The sequence below is a fragment of the Lissotriton vulgaris genome, chromosome 3_1, assembly GCF_964263255.1.
Source record: "Lissotriton vulgaris chromosome 3_1, aLisVul1.2, whole genome shotgun sequence".
NCBI classification, from domain to species: Eukaryota; Metazoa; Chordata; class Amphibia; order Caudata; family Salamandridae; genus Lissotriton; species Lissotriton vulgaris.
This window is the reverse complement of record NC_141689.1, coordinates 392,488,499-392,509,494: the sequence shown is the minus strand read 5'-3', so window position 1 is coordinate 392,509,494 and position 20,996 is coordinate 392,488,499.

Below are 20,996 nucleotides of genomic sequence, written 5' to 3'. Positions count from 1 at the left end.
TTCTCTGTTTGGTCTATCAGCTTTGACCGCTGGTTCTTTCCCATTGAGGAAAGACCCTTATCATCCAGAGTGACCCCACAATATCAGAGCCTTGACACACAATGTTATTAAATAAATGTGATGTACATGACGTTATCAATCATCAAAAGTATGCTTCCTTATACATGTACACTTTTAACTGAATTTTTTTTATCTGCAGCTTGTGAGTCCCCAACCCCATGGTACATCTCCGTCCTGATGAAGGTGTGGCCTGAATAGGCTTTACACCGAAACGCGCGTTGGCGTGGTTCCTGTGGAAGGCAGAAGTCTAGTCATAGTTAACAACCTTTCCCCACGTATCTTGCCTCCACAGTTTTTACTTGTGTTTATGCAACTATATTTAATCTTTATTGCAGGCCCGGCTGTACCAGTATGAGTGTTATGTACAAATGTTTGTGGAAATGATTGATCTTATTAGTTTAAAAGTGAGTGTGATTCTAGTCTGGTTGCTTGCAGAGGCGTAGCTAGAGCTTCTGGCACCCGGGGCTATCCCTCAGATTGCCGCCCCTGTCCGGGGGGCTGGGGAAAAAGGACGGCGAGCAGCGGGGTGGATTGGAAGGGTTCAAGTTACAACACCACTCTACTCCACTGCAGGTGAAAGCAAAGGTCGGAGCGGAGGTGCTGCATGGGTCCACCCACTATTTTCACAGGTGAACGCCCTCCACCCTGCCAAGAAGTTGGGCCACACAGAAATATGCTGAACTTGTCCCGGTGTCATTTTCAGACTCCTGGACACGTTCAGCAGCACCTGCACATTGTCTGCGCTGTCAGCAAGGGGGGATTTTTTTATCTTCCCCTCCAGCTGGGCCAAAGATAAAGGCCAAGTTAAAGGGCCATTAGGCCTCCTTTTGATGGAATGGCCTGGAACCACACACTTGAATGTAAATGCAAAAGAGGGAAACAAAAGCACACAGCTTGTTATCTCTTCACAGGTACTTAAGAGAGGCATGCTTTTATTTTTGTTAGGTCCCTTATGTAAGTGCATGAACTGTAAGAATGTCATATGTGTTGGTCTGTCCCAGTATTAACACACAATTTAAATAGCACTATTATGATTGTGTGTAAATCAGTGTACAAGATGTGTTGTAGGAGTCAGTGAGGGTTAAAAGGTGTAGCAGTCACATATCCTACATAGATCTCTGTGCTATATTGAAAGGCTTACTATTTATGAACTGCAAGTAATGAAAGGATCTGTGTTCAAAGCAGTAACCCACTTACCTTGCTACATTAAAAAAAAACACTATCATCTGCATATTACATGGTTTACTTTGCAAGCACATTAACCTTCTATACTACTTCGATCTGGGACTGCACAGAACAGAAATCTCTCCAAGAAATACTTTAACCGCCTGGGTTATCTCACCAAATATTATTCCATGATATGTACTGGACACCTCTGCAGCAAATGTGTTTCCCCATGAAAATATTAGAAAATACAGACTTTGGAATTAATTAAGCATAAAAGCTCTACCAACATGTTTCTCCTTGCTGCCAATTTCTTTAAGGCAGGGTTTTAGAAAATTTGTAAAATTAGTTGAGGTCCAGATTATGCATCGGGATTGCACCACTTTTTTTTAGCACAACCCTAAAGCAAAATCTAATTTGTTAAATCTCATAATGCTCCTAAATGCACTCATGATATGTGATGTCACTTACTGTAATGCCACGTGTGAGGTCATGCATAGTGACATCACAGGCTGTGATGGCACACAGTATGATGTCACTGTATACTGACTAACTAGGTTAGTCCCCCCCACATGCTGGAGCTGCAAGAAAGTCCATAGCATAAAAAAATTCTATTTACATATTTTTCGGCACAGCGAAAGCAGTTTCATACTTTCTACTCCACCACATGCATTGCAAAAAGGCCTGCACCAGGCGCTTACCTCCGGGTAACTTCATGTGGTGTCAGTCAGTCAGCACTGCATACAGCAGTCATTTGAGACTCCTTTGAAATGCACCATCACCGACCCACCTGTGGCCCCCAGGTCAAAACTAAAGATCCTTCCAACTGTCAGTGTCACCCATATCCAACAAGTGATACCTTAAACTGACAGCCACCCTTAAGTTAAGTTCCTACTGCAGCGGTTTAGGACAGAGGAATAAAAATTCAAATTTAATTCATTTTAACTTACCTTATTTAGGCTGTCAGCGTCATAGCAGCCAAGGTTTCAAACTGCTATGTGTGACATTTTCAGAATTTCAGTGTAATTATGAGTGACATTTCAACGACTAGGAGTGACACTTTCTCCAGAGCAAAATCCATCAATGAAGGAGGGAAATATATTAAATTAAATTAGAGCAATAAGAAAATTATAAAAATGCTGCAAAGCACCTGAAATGCATTAAGCCTCAGGCTGAGAGACAGAGAAGTCTAAGGCATATCCAGCAGCTGGGGCACTGCAGTGTTTATCATTTTATAATTGAGTCTCTCTCAATACTTACACAGTTGTTTTTAAGTTCTTCAAGGAATGGCTTGAGACTGCCAGCATGAATGAGTTAATATACAGATAAAAACATCCTGCTCCACTTTCCATCCGTGAGCATCAATAACTAGCGTATTTTTGATGCACAGTTTAGTTAGGCTAGCCATTCACAAACATGGGCACCACCTTCAAGAGACACCCACCGGCCTCTCCTGAGCCGCATTTAATTGCGTATCGTGACTTAAGTGAAGCACAGTTGTTGGCTGGCCCACCGCGAAGTGAAAACGAATTGTGATAGACTGCAGTATGCACATAAGTAAGGACACTATAACCTCCAAAGAATGTTTGTCTAACTAAAAATGCCCTCAGTGTGCCGCAAAAAGTGACTTGTCAACATGAAAATTAAAAAAACACTTGTGATACCGTGCTTCAGTAATGTGCCACAAACCTTAAGTGCGCATTGTTCACAAACGTGCTCGAAGTTTAAAAAATGGGTGAAATTATGTGCTGAACAGAAACCGAAATGACATGCAGCTGCTGTTAGTCAGGTAGTGATAAACGTTTAGAAACGGTAATCCGAAATGCTTGCAAGAGTCAAAGAAACATGTAATTCCCTGTAAATCAACACCTGTGTTAAAATGAGCTAATGGGGAAAAGAAACAAGAAATATAGAAGCTCGAGTTCTCAAATAAAAACTAGCCCTGGGCGGAGTTGGCGGAGTGGGGCTTCGCGGAGCTACGCGAAGTGGGCGAGAAACTACGCCCACCTCCGCACTCCGCGTAGCCCCACTCCGCAAAACCACTGGCCGCCAGCCCCGCCACCTGCCTCCCTCCCGCCCTCCCTAAATACTTTAAAATAAAGGAATGAAATAATTAAAAAAGCACTTACCTTGCCGCCGCTGCCCGCCGCGTCCCCGGGGCTCGCTATCTTCCGTCTTCTTTAGTAATGCGCATACGCGGGCGGCCGCGCATGCGCATTTTCTCGTGAAAATGCGCATGCGCGGCCGCCCGCGCATGCGCATTACTGAAGAAGACGGAAGACGGAAGATAACGAGCCCCGGGGACGCGGCGGGCAGCGGCGGCAAGGTAAGTGCTTTTTAAATTATTGCATTCCTTTATTTTAAAGTATTTAGGGAGGGCGGGAGGGAGGCGGGTGGCGGCCAGCTACGCTCCGTCTGCGGAGCGTGCGTAGTGCCGCCTGGCTCCGCCAGCTCCGCAAAATGCGGAGTGGGCGGCACTACGCACACTCCGTGCACGGAGCGTAGCTGGCCGCCCACCCCTAATAAAAACGTGCACCGGAGTTGGCATATCAAAACTTTGTGCAGTGTCACAGAGTAAAGCCGGGGGCACAGATCTTTTGGACCATACAGCCCCTCTCTAACTTCCAGGACATTTAAGCACACACTTACTTTAAAAGAAATTGCAGCTGTGGCCATCTCGAGAGCTCGCCTCTCTCTCCCTGTAGCGACCGGCCTCCCACATCAGGCTCATTCTGGCTGGCTCAGCTGCACTGGTGGTGAGCAATGCTGGGTCGTCGGGCACGCTGGTCTTGATGCAGCCGGCCACAGGATTGATTACCTCGCTGTCGCCTCGCCGGCTGTGACCTCAGGCTCAAGCTAGGAGCTATTTCAGAGGCCATCACCTGCCCATGAACTGAAGCAAAGGAAAAGCAGTGTCTCTCGAGTCGACTCGACTCGAGGCGTCACTGTAGTAGCGCATGGGCAGTCAAAAAAAAGATGCCCAGGGCCGTCATTGGTAGCGCTTTCGCGTGCTACTAGATTGACGGCCCTGGGACCCACTTAAACAGTACGGCCTGCGGCGTACCGGCGCCGCACCACCACTAGGCTAGGTGGTGCAGAATTTCCTTGCAAGCAGGTGCGCTTGCACTTTCAGATACACGTGTGGTGTACTGACTGCTAAGCAACAGCCACCACACGTGCCCGTCACCCCCTAAACAGTGCCGCCTGGGGCGGACCGCCCCGCCCCCCCCACCCCCCCTTGCTACGGCAGTGTTTGCTTGGGAGTGTGTGGGACTTGTATGTACTTTGTAGATTTTGATATATGTATCATGAGAGGCATTTTTCCCTCTTTTTATTAAATATATTATGGGGATTTAAATGTGACCCATGCCCCTTAAGAATATTTAAACAAAACAATAAATAAACAAAAAAGAGTAAAATGAAAACTGTGTGATGTGTACTTGGCTCTGATATATTTGTGTCACCATTTATTTAAAGTGAAGGATCCCTTATGGGACCGTGATATATGTTCTGGCAGGGTGTTTGCTGACTCTTTTGTATTATAAATGGCACGTAGACCTAAAGTGCACAACCCCTTCAGAGTAGGGAACTAATTAGTATATGTAATTCATAAATACATCAAAAGGGTGGTGCCACACTGGGCAAGAAAGTGGGGCAAGGTGACGGGAAGTACTACATGAAAGGCGCCAATGTGTGTTATACGGGAAATTTAAAAATTGCATAAGGGCACTTCTAAGAGTGTTGCAAGAAAAATATTCGTAAAAGAGTGCATTGCACAGGGGGGGTGCTTACGAAGCCTACACCTGCAATTTGCAAAGGAAAATTCTTGATAGACAGGAAGGATTTAAGGTACCCCTAATAAGAATAAACAAAGGTTATGTACTCAGCCCTCCCCCCGGGCAGGGCCAATCCGGTAATTCAACTGCCCACAGTGGGAAATAATGACAGTTCAGTGGACAGGATGTAAAGAAAATAAATAATTAATTACTCAAATATCAATGAAGCGGAATTTTCCCCTGTAATGCAGCTGGTGCCCAGGTAAAGCGGCATGACACCGGCGGGTGAAAGGAACAATCATGTTATAGACAGTAAAATAGGAGTAGAATATGCACTTCCAATAAAGATACATCTATTCATGGAACAGCGGATTGGAAGGTACGCACTTGTGAAGTGAGCAGATGCATTACCAAGGTAACTTCTCTGAGAAGGAAGTGGTTATTAGTAGTAAATAAATAATGATATACATAGATATATAAAGAAATGCTGTATCTGGCCTCCGCAGGCGTTATCTGACTGTCTACCACTTTTTGATTTCATATACGACCCATGGTGAGAGGAGACAGTGCTGTAAGACTCCGAAAAGACATGAGAGTGCCACAACGTAACAGCAAGGACAGAGCAGAGCACACCATGGCGTTGTGGAAAGAGGCACCAAAACGCAGCGTCGACAGTTTGTTCCTATAAATCCATTGCCTAATAAATATGATGTTTTAACATGTTTGTGGAAACAATGCTATAATAGCATTTTTTAACTCAAAGATTTTTATACAGTGTTGATTTTTTGCAAAAAGCGATTGTGTACTTTTGTTGTTTTTATAATCAAAAATGTGTGATTATGAATTTTAAACATAAATAAATGAATGATATCTTATATAAGATCTTTTTGTGTATATGAAGTTTTTCATGGTACTTTTGGGTCTGTGATACATATCCAGGTGTAAATTTGGTAACCCGTACAATACTGCAAATCCCTTTCATTAATGTGAATGTCCCGTTTGGGACTTGAACACCACCCACGATTTATAAAACTCAGGAGAAGGAGCTCAGTTTTTATATGGTTGTGGAAAGATTGCCATCAGAGCTTACCACACGACAACCCCCCCAGAGAGCGGAAGGTGCGAAACAACGACATAAGGTAGAGGGAGACGCAGGTCTCCCTGGCGGCGTGGCGGAAACAAAAGGTCTATTGGCTTGGTTATAGAAACAGACCGACAGAGCGGTGTGTACAAGAAGCGCCACTCCCTCTGGGATGCCTCACGGATGGGTGAGTACGCCTGACAAAAAAATCAGGGTAGCACACGGAGACGGCACTGGTAGCCCAGACCCCGCCAGACGGCGGGGCACAGGAGAGACTAGCAAGGTAGCGAGTGGTGTCCTGGCTCCCGGAAAAGGCTACCCCCACACGCAAAGGGGCATGGAAAACAACAAAGAACAATCTACAAGCTGTCAGGGTGAATTACGACCCTAGGATATGCAAATGAGCAAAAAGACAAGCCAGTGATTTATGGCCAGCCGATGATTTATGGCTGATAATTTGGGATGCCCACGCAGAATGATTTATGACAACAGAATGATGGCAGATTTGTGACAGAATGATTTATGACATCCCGATGATTTATGACCATGATGTATGACAATGATTTATGATGCTCCGGCAGAGCGATTCATGACAACAAAACGATGGCAGAATGATTCATGATACCTGATGATTTATGACCCATGATTTATGTTGTCCAAATGACATTGACTGATAACAAATTGTGATGATGTATGATAATGATTTATGACCCCGACCCGAGAAGGTGTCCAGGGTAGTTGTACAAATATGACGTATGTAATGAGTAATAAACTGCGGCCAACAACCACCACAAAAAATAATGACTGTGGGCTGTGTGTTGTAATACAGATACCCAGGTATGTTATGGTTCCTGGAATGGGCACAGTGCGGCTGTTACACCAATTGGGCCATATTACAGCAGCGTATCACTTCAATTAATGACTGTGTCTGTCTCATTAACATTTTCTCAGTGAAAATGTAAATCTCCTAGAATAGTAAAATTGAAATAATGAAAAGTAGTCTCCACCAAGTTGCTTAGTGAGTCAAAGAGCTTAGACTTAGGGCCAGGGGGTATCTAAATTAACAGACTGAAGGACTGGGTTTTTCTAAGACCCAGCGGTGCCAGGGGACAACACCTGAAACCTTCGTGGGTAACCTGTTCCGGCGTACAAATGACAGAGACACGGGACACTTCCTTCGGCGTCAAAGATTCGAGGTTTATTACTGCAGGGAACACAGAAGTCACGAGAAGTACATAACGTAGGTTCACGGAGCCTGATTCGAATTGCTACTGTGGGTCGCTCCTTTTATACACATTTCTCTCATAGGTTAACATGATACACAAAGGTTTACAACTTGGTTCCCATCATAAACACCAGAAAGGTTGCTTTCATGTATTCAGGGCCCGGAACCATTTGGTGGTTCCCAACTGTAAAAACCCATCTTCCCACCATTAGTACATTCCAATTGGCAGTAAACAGGTCGAAGAAGGAACAGAAACAGGTGCAGAGGAAAGCAGAAACAGTGGGGAGATCGGAAAGGGTGTAAAAGGGGTGGTATCGGGAAACACGAGCTGCAGGCATCAAAGGGACGCGCCTAATGAGATGCACGGCTAAGACAATAGACCGGCACGGCAAGATGAGCCTCGAGCGAGGCCATCTGCCTTACAGTATCATCCCCCTCATCATAAAGACACTTTCAAAGGAAACGTGTCTTCCGCAAGAGTCTTGGGAATCCCAGGGTCGCGAAGCGGACAGCGTCCGTTCGCTGGCTACTTGAGGGCAAGAGACAAAATGGATGCCACATCTAAGATGGAACCCGTGGGCTCGGATGTAGAAACCCACGAAACAAACTAACGGTTTAGGTTAGCACAACGAAACTGCGTACACCCACTAAACTCGTCATTTGCGGTTCGTAGATACCAGACTCGACCATATTCGTGCGAGTCGAAAACACCACTTACGATCGTCACGGAACCTCAGACGCTCCTTTTGCCCTCATGTAGGCAAGCACTAGTCAGAATCATATTCGATATTCATCAGACCATCTAGATGTTGCTGCAACATAATTCTATCCATCTGAGCTCCTTTGGTAACAGGCGGCTGTCTTATACACGTCGTAGCACAGAGGCCACATAAGGCAGGACCACACTGCACACAAAGGCAACACGTGAACAGAAATGCTACAACGACTCCGATGATCATCAGAATCTTCCAACCCCAAGTCGACATTAGGCCCCAAAACCACCCAAGTAGCGTCCAATCCCCTACGTCCATGTGTATGGACTCAGAGATCTTATGCAACTTTGAGATGGCTTGATAGACAGTTGGAGCGTTATCTGGAATGAAAATACAGCAGCTCGAATGGATCACCTTACATACTCCACCTCGATCTGCTAAAACAACGTCTAAAACCATACGGTTTTGTAACGTCATGAGCCTATCCGCCTGAAGTTCTGCGGTGATATTACCAAGGGCACTGGCAGTGATATTAGCTGTCGATTCCACTACTCGGGTCAACTGTCTCAGGTTCCTACTATTGACCATAGGCCCCCAAAACGGAAAGAAACCCTTGAAAAAGTCTCCTGCCTCTTGACCGGCAGTGTCCTCTTCGCTAATCACGCCCCTCACAACTCTAGTCTTGTGGTAATCTGCATCTACGGTGAACGTCGGAGGCAACAAATTTGCAATATAACATGTGCCCGCAAAGTCGGAGGGCAACCACGTATATGCACGATCATGGCAGACAAAGTACGTACCCTTGGCAGTCAGAAACACAGGGGACGAGAGCATCGGCAAGACATACGTCTCGGAGCAAGCACTCTCTCCAAGATGAGCTCTCAGTCTTCGGCCACGACCTTTTAGACAGAAATTACCAAGGTGGGGTACGATCCATATCGGAGACGAGCTTCTAAGCTGTTTTTCACCCACGAGCGCACTATACTCAGTCTCACTCAGGGCCCTATAGGCTCGCACCTCTTCCTCTGGGATGAGCGACGGCTCATAGATATCCCTATCTAAATCAGCGATCGCTATAGCCAAAGGCTTGTGATACGGACCAGGACCAAAGTGGGAAGGACGTGGCTCTCGATTGGGGTAGGAATCTAGTGCACTTCGAAACATTGTTTGAAATGCTCGAGCGGAACCCTGGGAACTATAAGGAAGAACCAAGTATGGAATTCCCTTATCCGTGGTATGCGGCATTAACCCACACACCCAACAATTAGTAGTATTAACCACTAACTGATGCTGATGAAGGAGCTGAATGAAGGAATTATTTCTGAATTCCGCACGTCTAGCCTGCTCGTGTTGGGGTAGAATATGGAAGGAATGAGGGGACACAGTGGTGGTAGATTTAGGTTCAGAAGTAGGAGTAGGTATGGCAGAAGGTAGGAAGTACTGTATCATATAATACACCCCACCCGCCAATAATGAGGAAACAGTTAGAAACAGAAGGAACACCTGAAACATAAAGCATTTTGTACGAGTAATTTGTTGGAGTTTGAATCTTTGCGCCTGAGCTTTTTCCAAATCCACAAGCTTTGAAAACGCCATCCTCTAAAACCGTCCGCAACGTTTCTTGACGCACTTCGTTCTGTGTAGCAGTAGTCAATCCCTAGGAGTTCCCAGGAACCGACGGTCTTCGACCTAGTGTCAAGACCTACTAACCAGAAGGAAGTACACGTGCGGCCCTACGGTACACCTGGATGCAAGGTATCTTAATTCACACATATGTAAAAAGTCTCTCAGCTGTGGAAGCAAAAACACAAATGTGGAAAAAAACTCAATATTTACAAAATCACACTTGTACGAGTGTTTAGACTGATCGTGGCAATGAGGTAACGTAAATGTCGAGGAACAAAAGCAAATTTTATTTGTCCTTGGTATTAGATCGCAAAAAGTATCGGCTCTTTCCAGGACGTGTCTGTTCGTCAAACAATGGATCTGATGAGGGAACAGAGTTCTGTTGATCAGTCAATTTTTCAGATCTTGAGCTTTGTGGTGACAAATGTTCAACAATGTCGTTCTGCTGCACTGAGGATTCTCCGACAGGTTGGGCGTCGCTAAAAGGTACGAAGGTCTGCAATCTTTCAGTTTCAGACGAAGCAATGCCTTTCCTCACCCACGAGTCCGCTGCTAAAGGTATAGGTACCTTTTTGGTGTGGGTGGCATGCACCCAGTTCTTCCGGCCTTCCAGACGGACAGCAGTTCTCGTGGCAAGGAGGACTTGGTAGGGTCCAGTAAAGCGAGGTTCGAGGTTGCGTTTTCTCCCAAAGTTCCTCGTCACCACCCAGTCTCCAGGCTGGAGCTGGTGGCCTGGACCCTCCGTCTGCGTCGGCAGTGCTTCAAAGACCTGTTGGTGAATTAACCTCAGTTTAGCAGTCAGATCATGAAGATATTCGATCAACATTGGGTACTCAAGATCAGAAAACACACTCGGTCTAGGGACCCCCCAAACATTCGCAGGACGGCCGAACACTATTTCATAGGGACTGAGCCCTACTCGGGAGTGTACAGTCGCCCTTGTTGACAACAAAGCTAAAAGCAAAGCGTCAGGCCACGAAAGACCAGTCGTAGCCTGAATCTTCGCTAGTTTGAGTTTAAGGGTGCCATTATACCCTTCAACCAAACCTGCTGACTGGGGATGGTTGGCGCAGTGGAATTTCTGTGTAATTCCAAGGCCCTTACACACACTCTTCATCACACTCCCCACAAACTCACTTCCGTTATCAGACCATACAATCCGTGGCATTCCATACCGAGGAAAGTATTCCTTCAGTAGGATTTTCGCAGTGGACAGAGCCGTATTGTCTTTGAGAGGGTAGGCTTCAATCCATCGGGAGAATGCGCAAACCACCACTAAAACGTATTTCAGGTTATTGCATTGCTCCATATGGATGAAGTCTAGTTGAATTACCTTAAAGGGACATAAAGGGGGAGCAAAATGGCCAGGAGGTGTAGGGGTTCCCTTACCAGGATTGTACATCATACATATCATGCAATTCTTCACCAATCTCTCAGCACACTTCGTGATACCATCATTCTTCCACACAGGAGACAACAACTTGCAGATACCTTTCACACTAATATGTGCTAACCCGTGTGCCATCGTCACAACAGCCAGCACATACGCATCTGGCAACATCCATCTCTTATGCTCCGACAAATCAATCCAACAACCATTCACATCCAACTTTCCCGTACTCTCTTTCCACTTCGTCTTTTCAGTCTCGGTGGCCTCATTCTGTATCGTTTTCACACTCTCGATGGTATCCTCGCACATACTAGTCTCTGTAGGCCACCTAACCGAACTCGTCACATACATTCTAGTGCTAAGGTTCCGGGCAGTCTCCTTAGCAGTCTCATCCGCAAACGCATTACCACGACCAACATCATCCGTCACCTTACGATGCGCACTACATTTAACAATCGCCACCTGCTTAGGTAACGTAAGTGCATCCAAAAGATCGTTCACAAGCTGTCCATGCTGAATCTTCGTGCCATGCGATGTCATAAAACCTCTCTCTCTCCACAATCGTCCAAAACTATGGGCGACGCCAAAAGCATATTGGCTGTCGGTAAACACATTCACCCGTTTCCCTTTCGACAACACACACGCTCTAGTCAAAGCGATCAGTTCTGCAGCTTGGGCAGAGTTCTGATTCAATCTCGCAGTTTCCACAACAGTATTCAAAGTTACCACAGCATACGCAGTCGTCACATCACCATTCGGCAATTTAAAACATGAACCATCCACATACAAGGTCCCATCGGGATCTTCCAAAGGGGTGTTTTTAAGGTCCACGCGACCTTTTGTTTCCTCCTCAGTCCGTAAGTAACAGTCGTGAGGGGTTACTTCATCTGACTCCATGCTAATGGGCAACAAAGTCGCCGGGTTCAGGATATTACAACGTTTTATCTGAATGTGACTTGCCAAAAGTGTCAACTCGTACCCAGACAACCTTGCACTCGTCAAGTGCTGAGTTTTTGTACGATTCAACAGAGTATCAACTGCGTGCGGAACCATCACCGTAAGCATATTATCCATGACCAATCCTGAAGATTGTCGGATGGTCACTGCAGCTGCCGCTGTTGCTCTCAAACAACTCGGCAATGCTCTAGCTACCGGGTCCAAGGTCGAGGAAAAATATGCACATGGACGCTGCTTACCACCAAAAGATTGCGTCAAAACACTCAACGCACAACCTTCCCTCTCGTGAACGTATAATGTAAACGGCTTGCTGTAGTCAGGGGTACCTAACACAGGAGCCGAACACAACGCGTCACGTAGTTCAGAAAAACCTTTCTGACATTCTTCCGTCCATGGTAAAGGAGTTGGAAAGTCCTTGCACGTAAGAGCTACCAATGGTTTCGCTAGCAATGAAAAATTTGGAATCCATTGCCTGCAGTATGACGTGATACCTAAAAAGGCACGCACATCTCTCTGAGTTGTTGGCACAGTCATTCGGGCAATCGCTGCAATTCTCTCTGGGGTCAACCTTCTTCCCTCCTTTGACAATAAGTGACCTAGATAGGTTACTTCTTGACAACAATATTGAAGTTTAGAAGGAGACACCTTGTGATGTAAGTCACAGAGATGCTGCAACAACGATACCGTAGCAATTTTGCAAATGTCCTGAGTATCTGCAGCCACCAATAAGTCGTCAACATATTGGATCAAGGCTGCACCAGCCGGCAACACAAACGCATCTAGTTGGCCCTTCAAGGCTTGACTGTATATCGATGGACTCTCACAGTAGCCCTGAGGAGCACGTTTAAACCGGAAGCTGCGGCCACCAAGAGAGAAACCGAAAAGGTCTCTACTCTCTTCAGCAATCGGAATGCTGAAGAACGCATTCTTCAGATCGATCACTGAAAACCAAGATGCAGAGGCTGGAATCAGAGTCAGTAGCGCCGTGATGTCAGGCACAACAGGGAACTGAGAAATCACAATTTTATTTACCTCCCGTAAATCGATAACAAAACGATAAACAGGTGGTTTCGAAGGGTCAGTACGTTTCAGAATGGGCAGTACAGGGCTGTTGCACACGTTTCCCCGAGTCTACTCAATAACATCCTTCTCGATTAGGTCATAGATGATCGCTAACAATGCTCGTTCACCATCAAGGGAGATACGATACTGGGGAATACGTGGCAATCGCACATTAGATTTCAAGTGAACAACATAAGGGGAGATGTCAAGCAGGCCCACGTCATTGGGACCTGTTGCCCACAAAGATGCAGGAAGAGAACTCAATTCCGGTGGAAGCTTATCGAGAGACAAGTACATTGGAGAGATCACTCTCTCACCCAAAGTAAGCTTTACTCCCGCAGGAGAACAATACAAAGTCGCATATAGACGTTTTAGCAAATCCAGACCCAAGAGATTTTCACCACAACCAGTGGTCAAAATCAACGGAGCTTTCAGCTCACGAGGCCCAATTGTAAGTGGCAAAGGGCACAAAACCGGATTGCTAACAGGGGCGCCAGAGAATCCAACGGAAACATTTGTTAAGCCAGACAAAGGTGCGCCAGGGAGTTTCGAATGCATTATGGAACTTTTCGCTGCACCAGTGTCCAACAGAAAAGGCTCAACGACGCCCGAGGTGGCAACTGCGACGTAAGGCCCTCTCTGATCAACCGGAACTGATACTACTCCCTCTCCTTGTCTATGGCTGTCCTAGTAATTACCATCGTCAGCATCCTGATCGACGTAATAATCATCTACATTGTACTGAGCAGATCGCCCTTGCGACGATCCACGCTGATCAAAACAATTATTGGAGTCAGAAGTGTTAGTGGAACGATCGTTTTGAGCACCGCGACCTCTACCACGTGATGTCTGTTGAGAACCACCACGACCTCCTCTAGACGAATTACCACTATTACGCTCATTTAGAACTGGGCAATCAAATTTTAAATGTCCCTCGTTCCTACAATAGGCACACTGATTGTACCCTAACGAAGATCTCTGCGAAGAGGAATCATTTCGTGACTGCGACCTATTTGACTGAGACTGCGATCGATTACGCTGTTGCGAGTCATTCTGATTCGAACGCGGAGGATACGCCTGTTGCAACAACACTTTAGTTTTGAGTTCTTTCGTTTTCTTGTCAGCACGATCGTTCTCCGCTTTCTCCCTATTCTCATAATATTGGGCCGTAGCCAATATTTGAGCAGAAGTAGAAACAGCCCACGCACTTTCTGAATTACGCAATTTGTTGCTTAAGTCAGGCAGTAAATTGGAAACAAACTTATCCACAAACAATCGCTGACCTCCTTCAGTACCCATGTCTTGACCACTATGGTCAATGAAAGCCTCCTCAAATCTCGTAAAGAAATCAGAGACGCTGTCATCCTTCTTTTGTTTGCAAGCGGACAACTTGTCCCAATTTACCTTCATAGCTGGCATAAGCGTTTTCATCAGGGTAATTATTCTCTGAGGGAGATCGGCAATTAACTGTTCAGGTTTAGCCCCACCAACTTGCAAGGCGTCTGCCGCTACAAGAGCAGCCCAATCACCACCTAATTCTACCGCATGGTTTTCTTGACGGATCTTCGCCCAAACCGGTTGCGGAACTACGTTACCGAACAACATATCGATGTCGGCAAGATTCATTATCGTAGCATCCACTAACTGAGATAATTCTTTATAATACCCTGCAGGATTTTTGCGAGGGTCAGGCAAAGATTGCTTCACTTGCAGAACTTCCGATTGTTTCCACGGGAGATGAATCCACACCCTCCAAAAGTGCGGCAAGACTGCAGGATTTTGAGTAGCATCACCTGGCATCCACACCGATGGAACTTCACGCATGGGATACTGACCAGGCGCTGCAAGCGGTCCCTCAATGTCCTCCACAAACAATGCTCGAGGCATCGTAGAAGGACGAAAAGACAATAATTGCTCAACAGCGCGTCGAACATTAGAGTCTACTATCATTCCGCTCGAAAACTGGAGCTGCAAAGTAGTCAAAGCAGTCAATACATCGTCCGATGCATCGGCCGATATTTGATCACGTAAAACCTTACACATTTCTTCAAAAACGTATCTTTGTGTCGGTATATTGAATTGACAAAACGTATCAAGCACTGAGCGTTGAGGATTTCTAAGGGGGTATTTCATCCAAGCCATCGCCATATTATACAGTGCAGCACGTTCCCGATTACCGGGAAGCTGACTACGTCTTTGAGGACCGTCCGAACCAGCGGACTCAAGAATAGGTCCAAGAGAATTAAAGAAGTTAGCAGCTTTAGAGGGGGTACGACGTCGAACAGACGGAGACAAAGAGTAACCCAACGGGGTAACAAGAGAAGTACCAAAAGCAGAAGAGACAGGAGAAGTAACCAGAACAGCAGGAGCAACGGGAACAGCGGGAGCGGGAGTATGGGGAAGTACAAGTGGAGGAGCAGTAGGAACTGAAGTAGGCAAGGGAGCAGGGACAGTCGGAAGAACGGGTACAGGTTGGGGAATAGGTTGGGGAACAGGTACGGGAGCAGGTACAGGGGGAACCACAGGAACTGCGGTACCCTGTGCGTACGGAGGTGGCGATTTCAAAAGATAGGACAGTACTGGGTCCTCAACTAATTCCTCTTTCTTATCCGACTCCGTTGGCAAAGCGGGGTAACATTTATCTATAGACATACGCTGAAGCCTATCGAAAACTTCCTTTTCCTTTTCCTCCTTATCTCGCTGAAACTGTTCTGCTTTCTTCACTATGGCAGCAACTCCATCTCTCTGATTGCGTTTTGTCTGTCTGATTTCTTTCTGTTTGGCTTCTTTGCGCCATAACCGAAAGGCATCAAACATGGCCGGCCTTGATTTTTTCTTAAACAATTTAGCCTCGAGGTTATCTAAAATCGGGGTCTCGAAACTACCATGAGGTGGCCAACTAAGGACACCGTCCTTTCTAGTATAGCGAATCCAATATTCATTAAAGGTAATCAGACCTAACCCATGCTTGCTATATAATTCATAAGTTGGAGTTCCAACCGGAGGTATCGGACACGAGTCCTCCAGTCGGGAATCCGCACCACAACGACCAAAACAACTGAACAAAGTACTACGGCCAGGCATCTTGCACACTAGCCGAGTTTCACAAACTTCAAGGGTTATGGGATTTTACCAAGTCCCCGCAAAGAGCAAAAACCCTCGGTTTTTGGCGACTGCAGACGTCAAATATTACAACAAAGAACCAAATACTAAGAACCACAAATGCAATGGAACCATGCAACAACTAAGCACCCACAACTAAGGACTCTGGGAGCGACCCACAAATACTTAACTCAAAGATCGATGGCGTCACCAGGAAGGCCCGTCAATCGTCTCGCTGTACCAAGGTCTACGCCAGGCGCCAAAACAGGTCTACAGTCAGGGCAGCAGTCCGTCGCAGCCGTCAGGAGGCGGGAATCTTCGCGGGAAAAGTCGTCGGGCCACTTGTTTCGACAACAGGATCGATGAAGCGGGGTGCACCTTCCTTCGGAGATTTCACACGAAGTTCCTCACGATCGTCGGGCTTGGACCGGTACCACTGATGCAGCCCCACGATGGGCGCCAACTGAAGGACTGGGTTTTTCTAAGACCCAGCGGTGCCAGGGGACAACACCTGAAACCTTCGTGGGTAACCTGTTCCGGCGTACAAATGACAGAGACACGGGACACTTCCTTCGGCGTCAAAGATTCGAGGTTTATTACTGCAGGGAACACAGAAGTCACGAGAAGTACATAACGTAGGTTCACGGAGCCTGATTCGAATTGCTACTGTGGGTCGCTCCTTTTATACACATTTCTCTCATAGGTTAACATGATACACAAAGGTTTACAACTTGGTTCCCATCATAAACACCAGAAGAGGTTGCTTTCATGTATTCAGGGCCCGGAACATAAGTACGGAAACATTTGGTGGTTCCCAACTGTAAAAACCCATCTTCCCACCATTAGTACATTCCAATTGGCAGTAAACAGGTCGAAGAAGGAACAGAAACAGGTGCAGAGGAAGGCAGAAACAGTGGGGAGATCGGAAAGGGTGTAAAAGGGGTGGTATCGGGTAACACAAGCTGCAGGCATCAAAGGGACGCGCCTAATGAGATGCACGGCTAAGACAATAGACCGGCACGGCAAGATGAGCCTCGAGCGAGGCCATCTGCCTTACAGTATCATCCCCCTCATCATAAAGACACTTTCAAAGGAAACGTGTCTTCCGCAAGAGTCTTGGGAATCCCAGGGTCGCGAAGCGGACAGCGTCCGTTCGCTGGCTACTTGAGGGCAAGAGACAAAATGGATGCCGCATCTAAGATGGAACCCGTGGGCTCGGATGTAGAAACCCACGAAACAAACGAACGGTTTAGGTTAGCACAACGAAACTGCGTACACCCACTAAACTCGTCATTTGAGGTTCATAGATACCAGACTCAACCATATTCGTGCGAGTCGAAAACACCACTTACGATCGTCACGGAACCTCAAGACCCTGAAACATTTGCTGATCAGATAGTTTACTTTTGAATGAAAGCTCCTCACTGTAAGATTTACTGATTCACAGGCTACCTTAATTGACCTAACGATGTACTATTGCTATGCCATGTGGTCAAGTCTGCTGGTGATATAATTCTCTGATAGCACTGCAGCAAAGTCAGTGCCATCGACTTCGTCTGCCCAGGCTTCTGTCAGAAAAATGATCTGAAGAGAATAGGTCCCCAAGAATTCAAAGAACTCATATTTATGTTTTATCATGGAACAAGAGTTAATTAGGAAGCAGCTCAGAAACTCTGTTTTGAGGTCAGAGAGCTCTTGTGGTTTATCAAAGAGTGGCAGATACTCCATCTAACAGCTCCAGGTGCAAATTCTACTGCAAATGTCTGAACCCCCTATCCAAAATTAAATATACTACAGATGTGTCTCTTACCGGGATTTACTTGAAGCAACACTTCCCTTGAGTACCTAATAACTGAAAAAAGACCAGGGGTCCTGGCAAATGGCGCAGTCCAGACGCAGACAGTTGCAGATAGGTTTGTCTCTGTCACGTCTCTAGCGTGCCAATGGCACTCCCATGAGCGGTCATGTTGACATAAAAAATAAATAGGGCCTGATCAGGATGTCGGGCAGTCAGATCACTGACAGGCCGTCGGTGGAGATCCAACTGGCATCATCCTTTCGGTCCCATTGCTGCATTACGATACTGGTGGTCGGACCCTAATCTGTCAGACACAGGTTGCTGACACCACTAGGATCATAGATCACGGTGGGGCGGCAGTCCGAGCAGTGTCCTAAAGTGGCGGTGATGCTGAGGCATGATTACAATATCCCTTTCCGGCAGCCTTTTCGTGGTGGGAACACTGCTATGAAAAGGTTTTCGAAAAGGAATATGGGGGGCCCGAAACATGGCCCCCATCAGGGCCGGAATGGCTGATGAGGGCACCGGGCATCTCCCAGCTGGGCCATCAGGGCAGGGCCGGTTTTGGGAATTTTGCAGCATAGCTGCAATATCGACCGCTGTAACGAAATTGGTGGAAACCGGCCCTGGCAAACTGCTCAGCTGCACCCTCAACCCCCCAGGGGGCTGGCCAAGCACTTTCCCAGGCCCCGTTTTGGTTCCCAGTGCGGCCCTGGCCCCCATCAGTCATGGGCTACTGAAAAGTGGCCCTGGAGGCACATGTAGTGACCCCACTTACCTCTATGCACCATGTGCCATGCACAACATGGTGCACGGCACATGGTGCACGGACATGCAGGAGATGCTCTGGGGAGTCAGCAGGTGCTGCACCCTTTACCCATGCCGCAGCATGCCCCCAACGACTTTGCAACTGCCAGCCCGGCAATCGCATCATAATACAATGGTCGGACTGCCCACATGCTTGTCATATGATAGTGATGCTCGTATTCTTTGACCAAGAAAGACTAACATGCTAACTATCAAGATGGCACCCACTCACTCAACTCAACAAGTTTTCATCCCTTGAAAATTACACAGTGCAAACAATACCATTTTAAAACCCTCAGAATATTTTTTACCAATTCTCTCAAAAATGGCATTAAAATAGTTTAATCAAAATTTAAAATGATGCATTGTAGGAAACAGAAAATTACATATTTACATCTTTGAGGTATTTTTTTACCAATTTGTTGAGTGCGAGGTTTATGGCAGTCTAGGCTGGATTCCAATATATCACCCAATGCTGTATGCTATTGATTCACAAGGTGCACGTCGGTGAAGTGCAGGGTTGAAGAATTGCTACAATTTAATATTGAATAAGGAATGTGGAAATTACAAAACACATTACACTCCGAAACAGTTTCCATAGTTGTATTTTATTTTAAGGACCTACAGAATAAGATTCGAGTTAATCTCCTTCATTATCATTTACATTTGTTCAGGGTATGCGCTTGGAAGAGTTAGGCTTCATTTTTCATAACACTGGCATTGGGGTTTTAAATTGGAACAAATACTTGATGAACAATTATCTTATACGTTTTTGGATATGTGTTGTGAACTTTTACGTAGCTCTCTAAACCATCAAATAGGGTGTTTCAGGGCAGAATTCGGTTGAATTTTAACATTTCTTCAGTAAGCTCATTTTCATTGTTGAAAGGGGAAGTGCTGGCTCAGAATCAAACTTGCGTTGTTAATTTAGACCCTAAAAGTATGCTTTTATAATGAGAATAATGATCTACAAGTATTGAACAGAGTTCAGATAAACTAAACTTCCACATCTAATGAATGCTGACTGTCTAAATCCCTCTTAAAACAGTTTAAAAGAGAACCTGAGAGTTCTTGCAGAAAAGATAAGACCGGTCTTCAATACCAGATTTTCTTCGAGTGCCTTGCATGTGCATGTTTTAAAACTAAGTCAAAGCAGGTCTGTGTATTGGAAATGGTTATAGGATTCACCAGAAATAACAATTGCCAAGCCGGGTCAGTTGACTTTGACATTATGTGTGAAGTAAACTGCGCGAATCGACTCAGCGTCAACACTCAAATCTGTCAGCAGTGGGGCAGGTGACTGAGTTTGCTCAGGTGAGGTAGTGGGACAAGGCCACAGACAGATCAATGCCCTCTGCTGCGATCTATTGACCCGGGTCTACCACTGAGTAGAACAGATGGAGGAGGGTGGTCCTTTCTGAATCCGGGTTAGTCAGAGGTTAGTAGCTGTCAGTTGTTGAGGCGTTCTGACAGTTGCACCAGATAAAGGTATCCGGTGAGAAAAAGATAACCAATGAACGTCAACCGTGACTCAGGTATTATTTGCTTTATATCTGCCTTCCTGTTCCAACAGGCAGGTACATATCGTTCATGGACTGGCACCAAATTCTTCTTCCGCCACGTAGCCAACCTGAAACAGTCTTCCTTACAATCTGTTTTGTAATTTGAATTTGGATAGACGTAATAAAAATTGCTTTTGAAGAACAGAAATAAGTTTTGCAATTAGAAAAAGAAACATAAATAAAACAAGGGAGCGGGGATAATCATTTATTTGAACGTTTTTGAGTCAAATATTATGAGGTTCCTCAGATAAGAAGAGTAATCTATGCTATGCTGCTTTACTTTTTTAATTATTCACCATGAAAGTCGCCACAGCACAGTTCGTTTGGAAAACTAACGCTTGAACCATTTTAAATTACTTACACCAATACCCATCCTGAACTCAAAGGGTTCACATAACATGCAACTGTGTACCATATAAAAACCGAAACAAATCTAAATCCATTTCTTTTAAAAAGCACCATCTAATACTTTTAATATAACTCTTCTAGTGCTGTGATCTTCCATGAAGAATGAGAGGTGCAGGTTTAGTATTTGTATCATTTTATACATTGTTTTAATTGCTCAGCAGTTTGTGGCAGTTTTTTTAGACGGTGGTGCCTGAAATGGGACAGAAGTTTTTGTTAGCGATAATATCTTGTTTTTGACATTTTGGTGAGTTGTAGTCCATGGATA